The sequence below is a fragment of the Narcine bancroftii genome, chromosome 3 (genome assembly GCF_036971445.1).
Source record: "Narcine bancroftii isolate sNarBan1 chromosome 3, sNarBan1.hap1, whole genome shotgun sequence".
NCBI lineage: Eukaryota > Metazoa > Chordata > Chondrichthyes > Torpediniformes > Narcinidae > Narcine > Narcine bancroftii.
Window position 1 is genome coordinate 321670854 of NC_091471.1, and position 10716 is coordinate 321681569.

Genomic DNA, 10716 nt, shown 5'->3' on the forward strand with positions numbered 1-10716 from the left:
TAGATCAAGAAGAAAAAGATGAGTTAGATCTTCCTTTCACAGAGAAAGGTTGGGTAAAGCATTGTTCACTGCAAGCTAACAAATCTCCAAGGAGGATGGTTTCTGTCTGTGTTCTATAATGGGTTTAAATATTTATTTATGCCTCTTCATTTGTGGAGACACAAATCCTTTTTGTCAGCAATTATTATGACAATACTAATGTGAAAGATCTGCTAATGCCATCCTCTTAAGGACCCTTTCCCTGTTGAACATGCATTATAAAATACAGGTCAAAACCCTGGCAAGCAGATAGGGGAGACATTTGCTAAAGCTAACAAATGAAGATCAAGTGGTCTTTGTACAGAAAAGACAGGCAACGGATAATATTGGCAGACAGTTGAGTATCATGCATCTGGCACAGGGAAGGAATGAGAGATGGTATCTGTGGCCCTAGTTCAAAAAAGGCATTTGACAAAATAAAGTGGGATTTTTATTCAATATTCTGGGCAATTGGGGGCAATGGCAAACTTTTATAAATTGGATAAGGGCGCTCTATCATCCTCCCAAGTCTAAAGTTGTGAATAAAGGAAAGAAATTCGACAGACTTCCCACTGATAAGGTCAAGTAGACAAGGGTGCCCGCTATCCCCAGCTCAGTTTGTATTTGCCATGGAACCATTATCCGAGCTCATTCGTCAGAATACAGATATAAAAGAGTTTAGAGTAGGCCGGAAGAGCATAAAATTAACCATTTTTTGCTGATAATGTTCTGCTATATCTGACTCACCCAGCAAACCCGTTAGGCAGGCTGGACTCCACACTACAGGACGATGGGGAGATTTCCGGGTACAAGATAAAATGGGACAAATGTGAAACTTTGCCACTTACAAAGGGGTATAACAGATATTATCAAGAAAACAGTCAACTAAAGTGGCAGAAAAATTGAATCAAATATCTAGGAGTTAGAATCCTGAATAATTCATAGAGGTTAAATTACTCCTTTGTTTGGAAAAATTGAAAAGGGTTTTTATAAAGCACCTTGGATTGTTGAATTCAGTAGAGAGGTCATGTTACAACTCTACAAATCTTTGAGAAGCCCAAACCTAGAGTACTGTGTTCACTTTGTATCCCCTCTTGTAGAAACTATGAAGAGAGTGCGGAGGGAATTTACCAAGATGTTTACTGGATTGGGAAACAAGTCCCATAAGGCAGAGATAGCAAACGTTTCACATTGGAGAGGAGAAGGATGAGAAGAGACTTGATAGAAGTCTGCAAGATTATGAAAGGCAGTTATCACCTCTTTCCAAGGGCAGGATTAGGAAAAGTCAGAAGGACAAAAGTATGAAGTGACGTGAGGGAAGTTTAGAGCATACATCAGGGGTACTTTTTTAACTCAGAGTGTCATGGGTGCCTGGAATCGCTTGCCATAGATTGTGGTGGAATATGAAATATTGGGGGAATTTAAGAGATTCTTTGACAGACACGTGGATGAAATAGAAATAGAGAGATATGGCATAGGGAGCCCACTTTTTAAAGAAGGGATATGTAGATCGGCACAACATCGAGGGCTGAAGCGCAAGTGCTGTTCTTTGTTCTATGTTCCACTAGGTCCTCAGGTCATCGGAACGTAAAACATAAAACATTCCCGCATCGTTTTTGGCTCTACCATTTTAATCTACTGAGCAATCAAAGCTTTCCGTGCCCATAACACGATGCTTCCCATCCATCTATGTACTCTTCAAGGAGTGATTTAAACAACCTAGTACAAGTGCCTCGCTTCAGCAGTTGGGAGCAGTCCAGGTGTTGATAAGTATAATTGGGAAGGGCTTGCATATTGTAGTTTGATATCAGCTTTAGAATTTGTAATAAAGATTTGTATAAACTGAAGTGCTCTCGGCATGTGTGACTATTTTCTTTTGGTAGCTCAAACACTGTGACCAATCTAAAACGAACAAAGTGAGAGGTACAAGTTTACTCAGGACACATGTATAGCAACTTAAAAATGCATCGACATGATCAAGTAAATTCATAATTAAGGTTTCCACAGGTACTTTTTAATAAATTCAAGCAAGTTTTTGCATGTACTACACATGTGGGTTAATAACAAATCAAGGATTAAAATCCAAATACCTCTTCAAGGAAAGCATTTAAAATGGGATAAATCAAAGCCTTTTTATTTGCCATCACTTTTTTTGTATTAAAACCTATCAATATAAAATTGTAAGACATTAAGAGTGGGGGAGATTCAAACCAGAGGGCATGGTTTAAGATTGAAGGGGAAAAATTATAAGGGGAACATGAGGGAAAATTTCTTTACCCAAAAGTTGGTAGGGATGTGGAATGAGCTTCCGGCAGACGTGGTTGAGGCGGGATCATTGGTTACATTTAAAGAAAGACTGGATGGTTACATGGAGAGGAGAGGACTGGAGGGGTATGGACTGGGAGGGTGGGGATTTGTTATGGCATGGACTAGTAGGGCCAAACTGGCCTGTTCTGTGCTGTAAGTGGTTATATGGTTAAAATCTTAAGACTGAATTTGTTTTGCAGCCGAATGTGAACAGTGCTAATTAATGTACGTGGATGACTCTCCACTCTATCTTGGAGAAAAAAAGAGCTGCCTGTACATCCGATCTCTGCCTATCATAATCGGGTAGATCCCAATTAAAATATCTCGAAACCTAATTTTCTGCATAAAAATACCCTACATCTGTTGACCGTCCTTCATATAAAAAAATAAATGTAAAACATATGTCAATACCTTTGATTTGGCCCCAAATGAAGAGATGGGTGTGTTACATGTCTTAGGGCGGCATAGTTGGCTCAACGATTTTACAGCGCCAGCCGTTGCAATCGGGGTTCGAATCCAGCGCTGTCTGTTAGGAGTTTGTACGTTCTCCGTAAGTCTGCGTGGGTTTTTTTCTTGGGGGATCCAGTTTCCTCATACCATTCAAAAGGTACGGCGAGTGTAGGTTAATTGGGTGTAAATTCAGTGGCACTGACTTGTGGATAGGAATGACCTGTATGTCTAAATGTAAATTTAAATGTATATATGTGGCTTAAGAAGAAGCCTTAATCTCTGGAACGTTGTTTATTGTGAATGGTCACTTGACATCCCTGTCTGAAAGATAATCTTAAAACGCATCACCTACCAGTTACTTTACCATTGGCTTATATAAATGACTCGGTGTCATCATTGACCAGACTCGCAGCTCATAACTTGTTCCAAGTCTCAGACATCTATGCACGCGAGTGTTATATATATAGAATTTAGGTTAAAATGGCTTAAGTTAAAATGTGATGATTAATCATAAAAGGGGAAGCCAGAATAGACAGGGAGCTTACCATAAAAGTTCAGCTGGACAATGTTATAACAAACAGAGATCTTTCATGGTCACAAAGAGACATGTAGGAGCCAAAGATTGATAAAAGAGTGAAAAACAGAATTTAGTGTGTGCAGAGTTCGTAGTGTACTTGACTAACATGATAATTACAAATGCAAGTGTACTTAGAATGATTTTGCAAAAACTAACCAATTAAAACAGTGTTAAAGAGGAGGGGAAGGACAAGCAAAAAAGGTATAAAAATCAATGCACTGTATGTATCGGGGCTTAACTGGTGAGAAGCCAGTTGAGTCCAACTCTGCAGACTTGTAAATAAAGCTTGTCGTGTCATCAGTTTTAAAGAGACTCATGTGTGAGAAGTTTTATTTCTGACAAATGGGGGCTCGTCCGGGATCTACACTCCAGCCGTGGGGGGAGGCGAGAAGAGGGACATCGGAGGTGGTGCACCCCGCTGAGTTCAGCGGCTCCTAGTCCCTTGCTCGTCGCTTCGGGCGGCTTGAGCGAGTGGTATCCGGACAAGGTGACACGACAAGACGGAGAGGAGAAGGGTGACGGTTCAATCCCCGAGAAGACACCGGTAAGTGACGACTTACGATTGTGGTGTGGGGATTGGGTAACAGGTGTAACGGGATACACCTGTTAGGATAAAAAAAAACCTAACGTAATAGATCAGGTATAGAGCTTTTGTCGTGGCGTGAGGACCCTGTCGTGGGACTCTAGGATAGACCCCAGGGAAACCTCGGCGGTAACCGAAGGAGGGATAGCACCTCCGACGAAGTGCCGAGAAGAGAGGGGTCGACCCCAGGGAAACCTCAGCGGTAACCGAAGGAGGGACAGTACCTCCGACGAGGCGTCTGAGAAGAAGGGAGTAGGGTCCAGAACGAGAGGGTCCTCAGCAACGATAAACGGATCTAGGTGGGAAAATGGGAGGATCAAAATCTAAGGGTTCGTCTGAAAATTCAGGACAATTCCTGGGAGTTCCCCTTGACAGCCCTTTGGGGAGAATGTTTGAAAATTGGGCTAGTAAAAGATATTGAGACAAAAACAAGAAAAAGATGGTTCAATATTGTCTTCTTTGGTCAAAGGTTCCTCGGTCTGGTGGCCGAAATTTGGATCTGATGAGGATTGGGTTAGACAAGCATTAAACATATATGTAAATTCTAGACCAAAGGTGAATCAAGAAGAGTCACCATATGCATTTTGTTGGGTTCCCTGGCCAGGATCCTTAACAAAATGTTTTAAATTGAGGGTAGCGGGAGAAAAGAAGTGGGAACCTCTGGACAACCTTCCCCCTCCTTATATTCCCCCGGTGCCTACTGCGCCCGAGGAAAGCTCATTACCGGAGGGGAAAGGTGATGAATCTGATTGCCCCGAAAGGGGCCGGGAAAAAAAGAATGAATTAAGGGAGTCGGACCCTAAACTTCCACCGGTAAACTGACCCTGGACAAGATCCCAGACTGGTCCAGGACCATCAAAGTTTTCAATAAGCCTAAATCCCCTGAGGGAAGTTCCTATGGGAGGACCGGGAGGGGGAACGGGATATGTGAATGTTCCCCTAACTAGTACAGAGGTGCGGGGATTTAAGAAAGAAATGAAAAAGTTATTGGAAGATCCTATAGGACTGGCCGAACAGCTCGACCAATTCCTGGGACCAAACACATATACGTGGGAAGAGATGCAGGCAATAATGGGAACATTATTCTCACCCCAGGAGAGGCAGATGATTCGACGGGCTTCCCTCCTCATGTGGGAATATGAACAACCTGGGGACCCCAGACCCCATGAACAAAATTATCCCTTAAATGAACCCAGGTGGGACAAACGAACACCCGAGGGATTGGCAAGTATGAGACAATATAGAGAGTGGACAATTAAAGGGATATGGGAGGCTGTGCCAAAGGGTCACAATTTCACCAAGGCATTTGGGAACCACCAGGGGAAAGACGAGTCCCCTACTGATTTTTTGGAGAGGGTGAGAAAGAATGTCCAACAGTATGCGGGCGTGGACCCTAGTACACCAATGGGTGAACAGCTTATTTGAATTGAATTTGTTTCCAAATCATGGCAGGACATTAGAAAGAAACTAGAAAAGGAGGAGGACTGGAGCGAAAAACCCCTAAGCGACCTGTTAAAAAAGGCGCAAAAAGTATATGTGCAGAGAGAAGAAGAAGATCAAAAGAGGGCGACAAATGTTATGGTACAGACTATCCGACAGATGAATGCCGAATCCAGAGGGGAAAGAAAACAAAACCTTCCTCTAAACAATCCAAGATATCCAAGAGAGGGAAGACCCCGGAGGTTCGTTAAGTGCTATTACTGCAATGAGGAAGGACACTTTAAGAGGGAATGCCCCCGATACAAGAGGGAATTGCGTGCCCTCGAACTTATGGAAGAAGATTAGGGGGGTCAGGGGTTCCAAATGTTGGGGACCAAGTATAAGAGGGAACCCCTGGTAAAACTAAAAATTGGTCCCAAGGGAGAAGAGGTGGTGTTTATGGTGGACACAGGAGCGGAACGAAGTAGTGTAATAACTGTGCCAATCGGGACTGAACCTGTAAAAAGTAATTTGAAAATTTCTGGGATAGAAGGGGCTCCCAGAATGGTATCAATAATTCCCCAAGTAACAGTGAAACTGGAAGAAAGAGAAGGGGTACAAGACCTCTTGTTGTTACCGTCGGCTGGATTTAACCTCCTAGGAAGGGACTTACAGGCTCCCCTAGGTTTGGGTGCTCTCCCTGTGGACGGAGAAGTGCGAGTCCACCTCTGTGCTCTAAAGGAAGAGGATGAACGGCAGATTGACGAGAGAGTCTGGTATAAGGAGGGAAATCGAGGAGGTCTGGACATCCCACCTTTACATGTCACATTAATACCAGGTCATCAGCCGGTAAGGAAACGTCAGTATCCTATTTCTTTGGAAGGGAGAAAAGGGCTACAGCCGGTAATTGAGACTCTAATACGAGACGGACTATTAGAAGAATGCATGTCACCTTATAACACCCCTATACTCCCAGTGAAAAAGTCAGATGGATCCTATCGCCTAGTTCAGGATCTAAGAAGTTTGAATGCTATTGTTCAGACCCGCCACCCAGTGGTGCCTAATCCCTATACTATTATGAGTCGGATTCCCCCAGACCATGAGTGGTTTAGTGTTATCGACTTGAAGGATGCCTTCTGGACGTGTCCATTAGAAGAGGAAAGTAGAGATATGTTCGCGTTTGAATGGGAAAATCCATGGACAGGTAGACGGAGACAGCTTCGGTGGACTGTATTGCCCCAAGGGTTCACTGAATCTCCGAACCTGTTTGGACAAATGCTAGAACAAATCCTGGCGGACTATCCACAATCTGATGATTCCCAACTAATGCAGTATGTGGACGATTTACTATTATCAGGACCCAAGGAACAAGAAATGAGGGGAGATACAATTAGACTCTTGAATTATCTGGGGAAAAAGGGTCTACGGGTGTCCAGGAACAAGTTACAGTTCGTTGAGAGAACTGTGGTATATCTGGGACACCAGATAAGTAAAGGACAGAAACAGATTACCCCTGAACGGATTGTGGGAATCACTAGAATGCCGTTACCCCGTAATAAGAAGGAAATAAGACAATTCCTGGGACTCTTAGGTTACTGTAGGTTATGGATAGAGGACTACTCAGCGTTGGTGAAGTTTATGTATGAAAAGCTGACAAATGAAAATGAATATCCATTGAAATGGACCCAGGAGGAGGAGGGATGGTTTGAGGACTTGAAGCATCGCCTGACACGAGCCCCGGTACTCACTCTGCCCTCTTTAAAACAGCCCTTCCAGCTATTTGTCACTCATAACCAAGGAACAGCTGTGGGGGTTTTAACACAGGAAAAAGGCGGTCAGCGACACCCAGTGGCTTTCCTTTCCAAAATGATGGACCCAGTGTCTCGCGGATGGCCGACGTGTATCCAGGGAGTAGCGGCTGCTGCTCTGTTGGTAGAGGAAGCACGTAAACTTACTTTTGGAGGAAAGATGACTGTGTACACCTCCCATTCTGTGAGTGTTTTATTAACACAAACTGCCCATCGATGGCTGACTGATTCTCGCATATTAAAGTATGAAACCATTTTAATGGTTGGAGAAGATCTACAGTTTGCAAAGATTAATAGCTGCAACCCAGCTCAGTTTTTATACGGCAGTGAAACAGAGAGAGAGGTGGAGCACGACTGTGTCGAGTTGACGGATCTTCAGACCAAGACCCGAGAAGACCTTTGCGATACTCCTCTAGGAGAAGGATATGAATTCTACATTGACGGCTCCGCCAGATGTGTTGACGGAATGAGAAGAAGTGGGTATGCTATAATAGAAGGAAATACTTGGAAAGTAGTAGAATCCACGAGACTACCCGGAAGCTGGTCAGCACAGTCCTGTGAACTATATGCCTTGCAGAGAGCCCTCAGAATACTGGCAAAGAAAACTGGAACGATTTACACTGATTCCAAATACACATACGGGGTAGTGCATACCTTTGGTAAGATCTGGAAGGAGCGTGGTCTAATTACATCAAGAGGAAAGGAATTGGCACACGAACAGATGATTACTCTGACTTTAGAAGCCTTGACATTACCCCAGGAAATAGCAGTGGTCTACATACCAGGCCATCAGAGGGGAGATACCCCGACAGCAATTGGAAACAGACTGGCTGATGAAGAAGTCAAAAGGGCAACCATGCAACAAGAAGTCCGTTTGCTGACCTTAATCCCAATAAGACAAGGCATAAAGAAGGCTCCCATTTTCACTGCTAAGGAAGAAAAGGACATGGCTCAGCTGGGCGCAAGCCAGCTGCCTGATGGAACATGGAAGACACCAGATGGAAGAATGGTTCTAAATAAAGAAATAACTCGCAATATTTTAAAACACCTGCATCATCAGAGCCACTGGGGCACCCAAGCCTTATGTGGCACAGTGCTTCGAGAATATGTGTGTAAGGGAATCTACACCTTGGCCCAACAGGAGGTGCAGAACTGTCACCTATGCACAAATATTAATAAAAAGGTAATGAGGACAGGGACCATGGGAGGTCAACCATTAGCCATACGCCCTTTTCAAAGTATCCAGATCGACTTCACAGAGTTACCTCAAGTCCAAAGATGGAAGTATCTGTTGGTGGTAATAGATCACTTTACCTGATGGGTGGAAGCCTTCCCAACAGTAAATGCTACAGCCTCTACAGTAGCTCGCCTCCTCCTAGAGCAGATAATCCCCAGATATGGTATAATGGATTCTATAGACTCAGACAGGGGTCCACATTTTTGTTCAAAAATCCAGCAATTGATTTGTAATGCATTACAGGTCTCTTGGAAATTGCATACCCCTTGGCATCCATAAAGCTCAGGGAGGGTTGAACGTATGAATGGAACCCTAAAAATGCAATTGACAAAATTAATGGTGGAAACTAAAATGCCTTGGATAAAGTGTCTGCCCCTGGCTTTATTAAGAATTCGTACTGCCCCACGAAAAGATGTAGGGTTGTCCCCTTATGAAATGATGTTTGGGCTTCCCTTCTGGAGTACAGTTGAGGGGTGTCCCACCTTTGGGGAAGGGGATATATTTGTTAGGAACTATTTACAGGCACTGTCACGCTCTCTTACAGATTTACGAAAGAGAGGACTATTGGCACAAACACCGCCTCTAGACTTTTCTTTACACAAAGTGGAACCAGGAGACTGGATTCTCATCAAGACCTGGAAAACTGAAAAACTCCAGCCCCAGTGGGAAGGTCCATACCAAGTTCTCTTAACTACAGAGGCTGCAGCACGAACAAGAGAGAAGGGGTGGACGCACGCATCCAGATTTAAGGGACCTGTAGAGGCGCCTCAGGACCCTGATACGAACTCAGATTGGACTTGTGTTCCTGGAGAAAAACTTCTTACCTTGCGATTTCGCAGAAAAGACTTGATTCACAATGTTATTGTTATGTTCTTTGATTTTTCTTAGTTTGCCTATGTCTTTATCAGGTGTGAAATGTAAGAAATGCAGAGACACAGTGGTCCTGTTTCAGGACCACACTTGGGGAAGAAAGGAGGGTAATTTTATTTCCCATACCTCAGTTCCTGAGAAATGCTGGGCAGAAAATACCACCCAACATCCATATACCCCTTGTGTGGAAAAAGAAGGAAATAATATGGGTCATTATATACAGATTCCTAATACCACTCCTTTCCCTCTTAACGGTTGGAAGGGTGACTCAGGCCCACCATGCCCTGATGGACTCTGGTTTTGCATACACCAGCGTACTGTTCCAATGAGAAGTTCCACTCCACACTCGAAAGTGCCTGCCCCTTTAAGACAGCCAGACTTAGTTCGAGTCCATCCAAATAACCATGAAAGTTTCGGTCACGCAGTTGGGGGAGATAACCTTTTTGTTGATCTTGCAACTAGAATTGCAGGAACTTTTAATGTAACCAATTGTTGGGTCTGCGGGGGTCCACTTCAGCACGAGATTAATTTATCATGAAACGTTTCTCTTCCCCGAGTTAAAATCCCCATTCATATATATATATAATACACACATTTTAAAGAGAGAAAGGGGTGGATTGTTATATATATAGAATTTAGGTTAAAATGGCTTAAGTTAAAATGTGATGATTAATCATAAAAGGGGAAGCCAGAATAGACAGGGAGCTTACCATAAAAGTTCAGCTGGACAATGTTATAACAAACAGAGATCTTTCATGGTCACAAAGAGACATGTAGGAGCCAAAGATTGATAAAAGAGTGAAAAACAGAATTTAGTGTGTGCAGAGTTCGTAGTGTACTTGACTAACATGATAATTACAAATGCAAGTGTACTTAGAATGATTTTGCAAAAACTAACCAATTAAAACAGTGTTAAAGAGGAGGGGAAGGACAAGCAAAAAAGGTATAAAAATCAATGCACTGTATGTATCAGGGCTTAACTGGTGAGAAGCCAGTTGAGTCCAACTCTGCAGACTTGTAAATAAAGCTTGTCGTGTCATCAGTTTTAAAGAGACTCATGTGTGAGAAGTTTTATTTCTGACAGCGAGGTCACTACTCTGGAAACCGCTGGAGGTGTCAAGGGTACGGTTGACAATAGTTAGGTTGAGCCATCATATTGCGATAGGTCAGTGCTGCAGAGAACCCCACCTAATTGGTGCAGGCAATATGCAGTGTGTTTGAAAGACCCTATCTGTGAAGTGTAGACATGTGCATCGGAGCACAATCGGGATCAATTAACTATCGCTGACTTTCTTTCCTGTTTACCTCCGGTGTGTTCAATAAAGTTACCTTTGATTGTCACACTTGTGACAAGACTCTTCTCTTTGTTAACCCATCCAACTGAATACTTTCCAAAGACAATGCAATTCTGGTCGCTTCACCAGAGGAACAAAGTAGAGGCTTTCGA

General features: G+C 43.3%; 1 long non-coding RNA gene across 1 annotated transcript; it reads left to right on the forward strand.

Annotated features, from left to right (window-relative positions):
- Nucleotides 1–3231: 3231 nt before the first annotated feature.
- Nucleotides 3232–10323, forward strand: LOC138759090 (uncharacterized). The gene is made up of 2 exons (XR_011354635.1): nt 3232–3896; nt 8944–10323. It is a non-coding gene; the product is annotated as an uncharacterized lncRNA (long non-coding RNA).
- Nucleotides 10324–10716: the final 393 nt, after the last annotated feature.